We start from the raw sequence: 12104 nt of genomic DNA, 5'->3' as shown, positions 1-12104 counted from the left end.
CAACACTTCAGCAATTTTTTTCTGTGTTATCAGTAAACATTTTTAAAAACATCAGTAATAAAGGAAGAGGGAGAGAGAAAGAGAGAGAGAGAGAACAGGAGTAACTATACGCGCGCGTGCGTGCATGCGTGTGTGTGTGTGTGTGTGTGTCTGTGTGTGTGTGTGTGTGTGTGTGTGTGTTGAGGTGGGGGCCTAAAAGAGGATGAGGATTCTTTTCATCGAGGTCTGTTTGTACAGAATTCTCTCCTTCTCCGCTTTACACTGTGAAGGAAAAGCCCAGATGGGCTAACAAGCTAAGTTACAAATCTAAGTGTAACAAGTGTCGGATTCCTGATCTGAGGTCTGCTGGGCTAACTCGTAAATCTAAATTAATAAGTGTCGGTTTGCTGATTCCCTATTCATGCTTTGCTAGCCAGCTGGATTTTCAAAGAGACATATCTGGCCTTGAAATGTCGGTTTGCCGCCTCACTGCCTCTACTCTTGTGATAATGTTGTTGCTAAAGCTATCGCGTGCCTATTGGCCGAATACCCCAAGCTTGTACTTAACCCTATAAAACCTCACGTGCACGTCTTGGGGGTGCTCAGGGCTTAGGAGCAGAAGCCCCTCTGAGCCCGCCGGCGTAAGAAATCTGAGTACTCCAACCCTCCGAGTGGTGCTTGTTTCTTGGCTGGCCTGTCGTTTCCAAAACAGCACCATTGACACTAAGAACGTCACTCTCGTTCCGGCATAAAGAAGACATCTGGGGAGGGTGGGGTCGGGGGTGGGGTGTAGATCTACGTTATGTCCTGATTCCAGGAAGGAAAGGGGCCAGGGTCAGCGTGCCCTTCTTTCTGGGGTATCTGTCTGTTCGCTTTTGGTGTTCGGCTGGTTTGGTTATTTCGGCTTTCTGTTTGGTTCCTTTCACAGATCCAGTGGCTCAAAGCAGCATTCTGATTTTCTTTTCTCCTGGGGTTTGGCTTTTGATAGGTAGAGGGACAGGGCCCACGCAGGGGTGGGGGTGGGGGTGGGGGTGGGGGTCACTGCGGCAGAGAAAGGGAGGCGGCTATGGTGAAATCATCGAGCTGAGGGGATTTCTACGAGAGGGACTCTCCGAAGTGAATGGGGTCCAAGGAGATCATCAGGGTTTCTGTGTGCTCGGTTGGTTTTGTTCGTGCGTGTGTTTGTTTTTTCTGGACGAGGCCAAAGAACTCCTCGGGTGGAGGTGCGTGTCCGAAGGGTCTGACAGGATGGGAGGATGCGGGGCGAGTCAGTCCATGTGCCCAGAAAGAGAGAGAACCTGTCATAGCTGAGACTCAGGCCTTTTTTGGACCTAGGCCCAGAGAGCAGTTCGGCTCCGAGCATTCACGGAGAAGTTCGTCGCCACCTCAGTCGTGTCCCCCACCCCCGCCCTCCCCCGCGCCTCGGCCCCCAGTGAAGGAGGAATCATGAAGTGGCCGCACTTAGGCTAAGCCAATTTTTGGCTTTATGCTTACTGCTTGCTTTTAGAACGATCAGCAAACTCGACTGACCAGACACCGCTCCCAGCCCCAGGCCCACTGTTCAAAGCAGCTAAAGTTGTCGATTCTAACTGTTTGATTGGACCTTCCTCTGATCGTTCAAATTGACAATCATGTTTGACGTCTGAGTCTTTCCCCAGGAAGGGAGTCACGGGAGGATAAGCTCAGGAGAACGACCAGCCCCCCTCCCACCCCCCCACCCCGAGTTCCTCCGTGGCGCTGGTGCCGCCGGGTGAGTCTGACCAGAGAAAGAAGGTCACGGGCTGATGACCTACTAGACCACCAGGAGGTCCCATGTTACCAGACACTCATCCAGATTTAGGAGGAAGTTGTATCAGAGACCCTTGTTGATCATGAGCACCTTTTATGCTCCCGCCTGTTGTGATTCCCTTTCATGCTCCAACCTGTTCGTCCACAGAAGCATGAAACCCCAACCCCAAGACGGGTTCACAGTTTGGAAGGCACTAGCCTGCTGTGAGTCCCCTTTGCCCAGCAAAGCAATCAAGCTGCCTCTTTTCTTCTAAACTCTAAGACCCTGTCTCTGGGTTATTTGGCTCGTCAGGGACGGGGTTGGGGAGGGCGATCTTTCGGCAACACCCGCACAAGTTTCCCTGAGTGGCAGGAACCAGCGTGGCCCTCAGGCCTCAGCCCCGCAGGCAGGCAGGCAGGCAGGCAGGCAGGCAGGCAGGCAGGCAGAGCTGGAGCGACCGTTGGTCCCGCCCCCGCCCGCGCACCCCCCCCCGCCCCCCGCCGCTGCTTCCGCCGCCGCCGCCGCCGCCGCCGCCGCCGCCGCCGCCACTGCCGCCGCCGCCCAGGCCTCCTCCACCGATCGGTCCCAAATCGGGTCCTAAATCGACTGGACTGTCTCCTGGAAGCGGGGGCGGGGACGTCAGGAGGATCCATTCGGCAGGGCCTCTTTCAATCGCTTCATTCAAATGCAGAAAGCTCTGTGCTCAGGTCAGAGCCTTTGACTTGGCCTCCGGCTCCTCTCCGTTGAACGGCTTTTGTTTTTTGGTTTCAATTTCCCCACCCTTAGGCCACCCCGTCCCAACTGCACGGAGGGAGGCGGGAGGGAGGGGGGAGAATCTCGCCTGGTCTCAGGCCAAAGGAGTCCCCTCCTTTTCCTAACCTGGGTAAACCCCACTAAACCGTTTGAGAATCATGGAAGGGCATGGAAGCAGACCTCTGACTTGATAGATTCCTCTGGGATGGGAGACTTTAAAAAAAAAAAAAATTCTTTTTCCCCTGCTTGAAGGGAGGCAGAAAGGAGGGACAGAGTGTTCCTCTTGCCTCGGGCAGTTCTTTCTTTGTTTGTTTCTTTCTTTTGTTAAATCATGCTTTTTTTTTTTTTTTTTCCTTTTTTTCCTTCCAGTTTTATTGAGACACAGTTGACATACAGCAGTGGGGGGGCGGGCGGGGAGAGGAATTCGATTTTATGCATTTATTTTTGACCGGAGGTACTGGGGATTTAACCCAAGACCTTGTGCTTGCTTGCTAAGCACACACTCTACCACTGACCTATACCCTCCCCCTTGGCCACTTGTGAAGTCCCTTTCATTCAGCATAATCCATCGGGCACTTGCATTTTGGGGCAGCCTACTCTGGACCCCAACATTTCCCTATTCTGTAACTTCCCTGGAAGTTTTACACATTAAAAGCTGGGCTGTTGACTGTGCGTGTGCGTGTGCGTCCGTGCGTGCGTGCGTGCGTGCGGTCTGGGGGCAGGAGGGAGGGAATGGTTTCCTAGGGGGCCTGCGTTTCATGGACCCAGTTTCTTAGTTCTGAGAACAGGTCTGTTCAAGGAAACAGTTGTAGTATCTCGTCTCAGGAGGCGGTGGTGTCGATGGGCTTCTGAAGCTAGGCCTAGGGAGCAAGCAGTCAGGTATCGCCTAAGAGGCACTTGTGTGGACAACCAAAGTACAGCACAAAGGTGAATCGTCGGAGCAGATGAGAAACCAGATTCAGGGCCGGGAGTAGGGGGTCAGTCTGGTAGGAGATTTCCACACATCGGGGTCATCGAAACGGCTCGAGCAGTTTGAAATGCCTCTGATGATGTCCTGGGGTGTTCGGCTCAACTCTCTGAGCGGCTCCCCCGAAAACAGGCCCGAGGATGGTTTCCACAGGAGCTGTTGTGGCCATTTCTCTGACGTTTACCTCCCGTTGTCCAGCTTCCGTCTGCAGGGCTTCAGGAGACGGAGCGTTTTCGTACTCAATGATGCCAAGGCAAAAGGGTGAGAGAAAATGGGAAACATTCGTGGAGAGGGTCCTAGGCAGATAGTGGAGGCAACTAGAAGACCTTCAGTCTCCGGGCTGGCTTTCAGGTTGAGACAAAAACCCTAAGGAAAGCGCTTGCTGCCACAGCACATAGACTAACATGGGAACCATCCAGAGAAGATCAGCACGGCCCCTGAACGTGGGCGACACACGCCCATGCGTGAAGCGTTCCATAGTTTTAGTGAAGTCAGTCACCCAGGGAAAGACAGATATCCTATGCCATCACTTCTAGGTGGGATCTGAAAGTAAGTCAAGACACCCATCCATACATAAATAACTCCATTTTAAAAAGACTCCGAGGAACCTATTTACAAAACAGAAACAGACTGGACTCGCAGACATGGAAAAGAAACCGATGGTTAACACAGGGGACAGGGTAGGGTGGAGGAACGGGGTAAGGCGGAGGGATAAATCAGGAGTTTGGGATTAGCAGATATAAACCACCCTATACAAACTAGGTACACAAGTAGGTCCTACTGTCTAGCACAGGGAACTATGTTCAATAGCTTGTAATAACCTATCCTGAAAAAGTATACGTGTGTGTGTGTGTGTGTGTGTGTGTGTGTGTGTGTGTGTGAATAAGTGAATCACTATGCCGTACGTCATAAATGAACACAACATTGTAAGTCAACTATACTTCCATTGACAGAGAGTTCCTACAATAAGCAGGCAGACAGACCGACAGACCGTCAGACAGACAGGCAGGCAGGCAGGCAGACAGACAGACAGACAGACAGACACACACACACACACACACACACACACACACACACACACTGTCTGTCTGTCTGTCTGTCTGTCTGTCTGTCTGTCTGTCTCTCTCTCTCTCTCTCTCTCTCTCTCTTTCTCTGTCTGTCTGTCTATCTGTCTGTCTCTCTTCTAAGGGTGGAGAAGAGTTTGCTGAGCTATTTCGGGGGCCCTCTCATCCTAGTTCCTATCTCCAAGTTGGTTCAAAGTCCAAAAGGCCGTCAAGCACTTAGTCAGATAGGTCCCTCGAAGAATACCTCCCACATCACGATGACAGACTTCTTAGGCCAGCCGAGAAGGTCCTTCAGTTCTGTGCCCATCTTGGCTCTAAGTTGATGTCAGTCCTCCAGGATCCAAGAAAGCCACGTTGGAAAACAAGTGGTGATTTTGATGGGACAGAAGTTCAGTCATTTGGGGGGCGAAGGGTGGGGTAGGGAGAGATACCAGCCTGTCTGTCTGTTTTCATCCAGTGTGGGAGCCTTCCCAAAGAGATAACTCGAGAAGAGAGAAACGGGGAGTTGACAAAGAACACGTGCGGTGGCGTGCCCTCCCCCCACCCCAGGAGAAGGCCAAGCCAGAAGTCCCTCCGGATGGCGGGCTCTGGACTCCGGCTTCCAGGGGAAGCGATATTTTTTCCTCCCCATTTCAGGCCCGGAAGAAGAGGGAGAGGCAGAGTGTCCTTCTCGGGCATCCGTTGTTTCTGAAGCACGCTTGTTGCCGAAAGATCGGCCCCCGTCCCCGATGAGCCCAAGAATCCAGAGACAAGGCCTTGGAGCTTAGAAGAAAAGAGGTCATTTTATCGCTCTGCCGGGCAAAGGGGATTCACAGCAGGCTAGCGTCTTCAAAACTGTGTACCCACCTTGGGGATGGAGTGGGTGGGGTGGTTCTAGAGCCATAGCTCAAACAATCAAGCATCGATCACCATCCACAGAATCGTTTTCTCATCAGAAGACTCAGCATGGTGTCACGATGCCTCCCAGGTGACCCATTCTATAGAGGCTGGCGGTTAGATCTCATTATCTCATAAGCACTCAAGGTGTGGCCTTCTTGGTCACTCAGGCTATTTTGTCAGGTCAGTAGTCCCGTGACCGACCGACCTTCTCCTCGGAGAAGGACTCAGAGACCCAGCACGATGATGACTTGCAATGACTGAAATACAGTAGAAACAGTAAGATCGATAGCTTCCAGTTTCAACAACGGGCCTGGAACCGTGAGCAGCAACCGGTCAGTCAGAAGAGTCGACCGTTTTAAGGGCGAGCATAAGAAACCGAATGACACCCCCCCCCAAGCAAATGAATGAATGAATGACCTAATGATCCTCCCCTCCTCTCCCCCCCCCCCCCGCCCAAAAACGAAGCAATCCGTTAGCCTAATTCCGGCCATTTTATTCATCCTCCTTCACCCTGAAGCCCCAGTCAGCCACGTGCCACAGTGGTCTGTTTTCTGGTTTCCTCCACCACCCCAACCCCCACCAACGACCACCCCGCCAACATCCCCCCATGCCCAACCACCACCCCAAGCGCGGGACTGGACGGGGGTGGTGGGGGCTGAGGGGGCGGCGATGGCGGCTTGAGGTGAGGGTGGGGAGTGTTCCGCCCAGATCGTATAGGAAGCTCAAACACAGCTGCAGTACGAGACGAGATGGTAGATTTCTGTGAGTCCTCCCTCCTCTTAAAATCCTTCCTAAGGAGGAGACAGACAGAAAGAGAAACATCACCCTCACTCCCAACGCCTCCTGTGCCCTCGTTGCACCCCAAAACAACAACAAGAAAAACAAAAACAAACACAACCACAAATAACTCGCTGTCCCTGGGGAAGAAGGTTTCGATGGCATGGGGATATCATTCTAAACTTCATTCCCTCTTCATCACATTTCATGGAAACCGATTGCAATCTATGAGGCCCTGTGAAGGTAGGGGTTGGGGGGTTAGGGAGGAGGGAGGGAAGGGAAGGGGGGGAGAGAGAGAGAGAGAGAGAGAGAGAGAGAGAGAGAGAGAGAGAGAGCGAGCGAGCGCGAGAGCGAGCAGAGGAGAGGAGGGATAAAAGGGGAGAGGACAGGAAAGGAGAGGAGGGAAAAGAGGGGAGGGAAGGGGAAGTGAGAGGAGGCGAGGGGAGAGGAGAGGAGTGGAGGGGAGGGGAGAAGAGAGGAGCGGAGGGGTGAGGGGGGAAGGGAGGGGAGAACAGGGAAGAGGAGAGGAGGGGAGAGGAGAGGAAAGAGAGACAAGGGAGACAGACAGAAAGGCACACACACACACACACACACACACACACACAGAATAGCGAAATGGAGAGAGAGACAGAGAGAGAGAGACAGACAGACAGACAGACACGGATCTAGGTCAGGGAGACTACACATGGGTATTCTTCTGAGTGATTTTATGTGTTTTCTCAATCGCCACCTATGGAGATAAAAGTCGCTCCCATAAGATGAAGGGAGTCCTTCTGCCACTGCCCCCGGCCCCGCCCTCCAGCACCGCTTGTGTTTGTCAGGGATTCCAAGCCAAAGCACGTGGAGGAGTGGGAGAGCTTCCTGGCGGCCCAAGGGGGAGGAAAGTCCGGCAGCATGAGAGAGGTAGTTGGCACGGGGAAGCTGGAGGCAGGCTGACGAGAAGATGGGTGAGGGGGCAGGGAGGAGGGTTTCCCAAGTTGGAGCGCCAAGACGAGGGAGGGGAGCCGTCGGTGGTCGCGTTCTGACCCCGACCCCGACCCAGACTGGAGCGGATCCCTGAAAGGAGGCGGTTCGGGCTCTCCGGCCGAGAACGCCCCTCTCTTCCTCTTTGTGCAGAAACACCTTCCGCGGACCGAGAAAGTCCATCCCGAGACCCTCGTCGGAAGAGTCCTTTCCAGACCCATCACGATCCTCCTGGGCCAAGGGGTCCAGGGGATGGGGCGGGGCCTCCATTCGATCCGTCTTCCGTCCGTCCATCCATCCGCAAGATCTTGAATATCCATGTAGGATTCCGGATGGTAGCAGTTTTCCAGGATCCTCCAGATCCTTGTAAGACCTCTCCTGGCAGATTCGACCCCTAGGTCGTACCGCGCAGCACAGGGCACTAGATTCAGTCCCTCGGGACGAGGGTTCCTGAAAAAGACCAGGAAAAAGAAGAACACAATCACTGTGGTGTGCACCAGCCAGAAACCAGCACAACCTCGTCACTCTAACAGACTTGCCAAAGGCGGGGTGAGGAGAGAAAGTCATAGGATGGCTACCATCCCTCCCACCCCCACCCCACACGCCAAGCCCCCCAGCCCATCGTCATCCCTGCTCCCCTCCCCCTCCCCCTCCCCTCCATCGACGCCCGCCTCCCGCTTGTACCCCACTCCTCTGAACCCAGCACCACCCACCTCGGCCTGGACGTGCTCGGCTCGGCTCGGCTCGGCTCGGCTCGGCTCGGCCCGGCCCGGCCCGGCCCGGCCCGGCCCGGCCGTCCGGCCGACTTCTTCGCAGTGTCTAAAATAGCGCCCGGCCGACAGGCAGGTGGCACACGGCACCCGGCAGGGGAGCGAGCGGGACGGTTCGGGATCTCTGGGCGGCGGGGACACGCGGCCGGACAACCAGGAGCACGGACGGCCTGGCGTGCGTTTCTCCGCTCGGGGGGCCTCGACCAGGGACTGTGGTACGGGGAACGGGGACACACACACACACACACACACACACACACACACACACACACACACACACACACCCACCCCTTCACCCCCACCCCCACCCCCACCTCTGACAGCTTTCATTTGTTTTCGGCCGACCGTCCCTCGATGAGGTACAAGTGCCGGGGCTGGGGCTGGGGCTGGGGGGTGGAGTTCCTCCCTCCACAACGACCCCACACGGGCTCTGTTCCAGTCACCCGAGTCCTCTTCCAAGTGAGACCACAGGCCTCCATCACCCGGCGTGAGCACTCGGGGGAAAAAGTCACCATCCTCATCGCTCCGCTCCACCTCTACACGTGAAGAACAGTTCCCAGCCCACGCCACTCAACCCCACCCCAGGCCCCGATGCCACCCACCGCAGTGGAGAGAAACGAGACGAATCCACAGACGTCCATCCATCCGATGAAGAAACGGACGGCCCCATTCCAAGGAAGCATAGATATCTAGTCAGGAGATTCATCGAGTACTATGGAGGCGGTGGGAAAGGGGGGGAGGGGTGTTGCGGTGGGGAGGGCCTAGAGATCCAGCAGTACAGCTCGTGCTTAGCATGCAAAAAATAAAGGCCCAGGGTTCAATCCCCAGCACCTACTCTTCAAAAATAACCCGCGGAGAAGCAAGACGGCGGAGTAGAAGGACACTCGTAGCTCACCCTCTCCCACAAATACACCAAAACTCACATCGACGGACCCACTCGGCCAATCGGAGCACCTGCGGAACTCCGACAGAACACCGCCCTCTTCGAAAGACAAAGACGCCCAAAATCTGGTAGGAGAAAAGGAGAAAAGAAAGAGTAAAAAGCAAAACAGTGCGGGAGGGACCGGTCCCGCGGGGAGGGAGCGGCAGAGGAGGAATAGGGCTCGTTCGCCAAAACTGCCCCTCTCCAACGGAGAGGCCGACGGGACGGAGGGGGCGCCCCCGAGCCTCAGATCTACCCAGAGCACCCCTTGACCGACCGATCCAAGTGAAACGGGCACAGAGGGTCCCCGCGACACCCAGCCCGAGTCGCAGGCCGGCAGCCAGGGGCCGGGACAGGCCGCACGAGCCGGGCGGAGGACCAGGGCGGCGGCCGGGAGGGGATACAGAGCAGAACAACCCGCCCCCCCCCCCGTCCATGACGGGAAAAGAAAGGCAAAGCAACACGGCCGGTGTGCCCTGGGGGGAGGGGCGCCGTAGCCTCCGTCTCCTCAGATCCGCGGCGCCATCACCGGCGCTTCTCGCGAGAAGAGAGGCGGGACGCAGCCACAGCCGCCATAGCCTCTGGCGTGCAGCATGCGGGCGGGGGCGGGGCCGAGACTCGAATCCGCACCCGGGGGCTCCGCAGCCTTCTAGGCAGGACTGAGATTCGTTTACAGCCCGAGGCAGATAGGATATTTCTGCCCCGGTACCTCAGAGAACTCGCGCCACCATGACTAAGAAGGAGCCGAGTTTGGGGACGCAGCTAGGGGCGGGGCGGTTCCACGGTCTTCCCCGAGCCCACCTACGGAGAGGAGCGCCGCCGACCCGAGTCGGAGCACACAGCCGCACAGAGCAGCGGAACGACCGGGGCCGGGAGAGGGCGGGCGGCCAGCCAGCCACCCTCCTTCCCGGGAGGAACGCAGCATCCGACCGCGGTGCCGGGAACACGTCCTTCCCCCCACCCCCCTTTTTTTTTCCTTTTCCTTTCTCTTTTTTAATCTCTCTTCTATCGGTTTTACCTTCTGTTACCTTTTTAACCTTGACTTTTGAACAGTCGTCTACGTTGACGGTTTTAATCCCTTTTAAATGTTTCCTTGAAAATCTTTTTATTCTTCTTATTTTTAAACATCCACCCCCTTTCCTTTTTCTCTTCTCTTGGTTTAGATCTCCTGTTATTGATTATTTACAGGTTTCAGATATCGTTTCTCGATTTTTTTTTCTCCTTTTTATTAAGGTTATTAAAAGACGTCTCAACTCGATCGCTCTTCTGCTTCCACTTACTCTTCTATTATTGATTACACAGTGTCTTCAAACCTTTTCTTTCTCCCTCCTTTTCAAATCCTGTGTTTTATCTCTTGTTAAAATCTGTTCTATTTCCGATTACCTTTTAAAAATTTACTTTTGAAACAATTGTGTTTTATTTTCTGATCTTTTCTATTTTTTAAAGGCTTTTAGAAGACGTCTCAACTCGATCGCTCTTCTGCTTCCACTTGCTCTTCTATTATTGCTTGTACACTGTTTTCAAACCTTTTTTTCCTCCATTCTTTTAAAATCCGGCTCCCCCACCCCCCTCCCCCTCCCACCGTCTCTGTCTCTGTCTCTCTCTCTCCCCCTATCCCCCTCTCCGTCTCCCTCTATCTCCCTCTCCCTCTCTCTCTCTCTCTGTCTCTCTCTCTCTGTCTCTCTCTCTCTGTCTCTCTCTCTCCTCTCTCTCTCTGTCTCTCTCTCTCTCTCTCTCTCTCTCTCCCCCCCTCTCCCCCCCTTTTAAAGTTTTATTCCTCTATAGGCTTTAGATAAATACCTAAACTCCTTAAGGACCACAATAGATAACTGATACTCCTTAAGCCACAGTGCCAGAGAGATAGGAGCAGCATGAGGAAGCAGAGGAACCACTCCCAATGAAAAGAGCCAGAGAAATTCCCTGAAAGCACGATCCACAAAATAGACACGGATGGCCTGCTAGATCAAGATTTCAAAAAAGGAGAGATCCAAGTACCGAAGGAACTCCAAGTGATAGTGTTTAGATGTATACTGTACGTCAAAAACGAAATCGAAGCTCTAAAGAAGAGTCAAGGAGAACTGGTCAGCTCATTGGCTGACATGAGAAGTGGTCTAAAGGCTGTCCAAAGGAGGCTAGATCACGCCGAGGAGCGAATAAGTGGCCCAGAAGACAGGACAACAGAAAGAACCCAATCAGAACAGCTGAGAGAAAAACAAATAAAGAACAACGAAAACAATCTCAGGGACCTACGGGACCATCGAAAGCGTGCCCATCTACGCACAATAGGGGTTCCAGAAGGGGAAGGAAGAAGCAAGGGGGTCGAAAAGGTATTTGAAGAAAGCATGACTGACAATTTCCCAGCTCTAAGGAAGGAATCCGATATCCAAGTCCAGGAGGCTCAGAGGGTGCCAAACAGGGAGAACTCAAACAGACCCACACCGAGACCTATCCTAATCCAGATGGTCAGAGTCCAGGAGAAAGCAATGATCCTAAATGCCTTTAGGCAAGAGAAAAACAAAGAGTGAGTTCCAAACCCCCATAAGGCTCTCAGCGGATTTCTCTCCACAAACACGTCAGGCCAGAAGGGAGTGGCAAGATCTATTGAAATTCCTGAATGAAACACAAAACAAAACAAAACAAAACAAAACAAAACAAAACAAAACAAAACAATGCAGCCTAGGATACTCTATCCAGCAAAGCTATCCTTTAGAATAGAAGGAGAGGTAAAGAACTTCACAGACAAGCAAAAACTAAAAGAGTTTTGCAACACTCAACCCATGCGAAAAGAAACATCCACAGGTCTACTCTAAATAGAGAAGAAGCAGGACGGTACAAACATGAGACACTCATCCCCGGAAAGGTGATCACTACCGTTCATTCCAAACAGAATAAACACAAAATTGTAAAAGAAGACATCTAAACCATCAGGAGTGACAGAGGGAAGCAAGAAAATAGAGAGACTTTTATTTTTCCCCCTTCTCCTTCCTTTCTTTCTCTTTGAAACGTTTTGTTCTCGGTAGGATGGGCTTGAGATTCTATTACTATCTGTTTCGTACAAACAGTTATAGTCCTAGGTGAACAGATTTCCAAAAAAAAACACGAACGAACGAACGAACGAACGAACGAACGAACGAACAATACAGAAACAGACCGACAGATTACAAACTTGAGGTTGTCAGGGGTAAGGGCGGTGGGACGGGACTGGGATCTCCACATGTAGAATAGATAAACACGATGGTACCGTGGAACACGGGGAAGAAAA

The 12104-nt window shown here is 53.4% G+C and overlaps 1 non-coding gene across 1 annotated transcript; it reads left to right on the top strand.

Moving 5' to 3' along the window:
• Positions 1–3842: 3842 nt before the first annotated feature.
• Positions 3843–3951, top strand: LOC140692342 (U6 spliceosomal RNA). The gene has a single exon (XR_012067913.1). It is a non-coding gene; the product is annotated as a U6 spliceosomal RNA (small nuclear RNA).
• The last annotated feature ends 8153 nt before the right edge of the window (positions 3952–12104 follow it).

Source organism: Vicugna pacos, unplaced genomic scaffold (genome assembly GCF_048564905.1).
Source record: "Vicugna pacos unplaced genomic scaffold, VicPac4 scaffold_5, whole genome shotgun sequence".
NCBI lineage: Eukaryota > Metazoa > Chordata > Mammalia > Artiodactyla > Camelidae > Vicugna > Vicugna pacos.
This window is presented reverse-complemented; position numbering and strand designations above follow the sequence as displayed.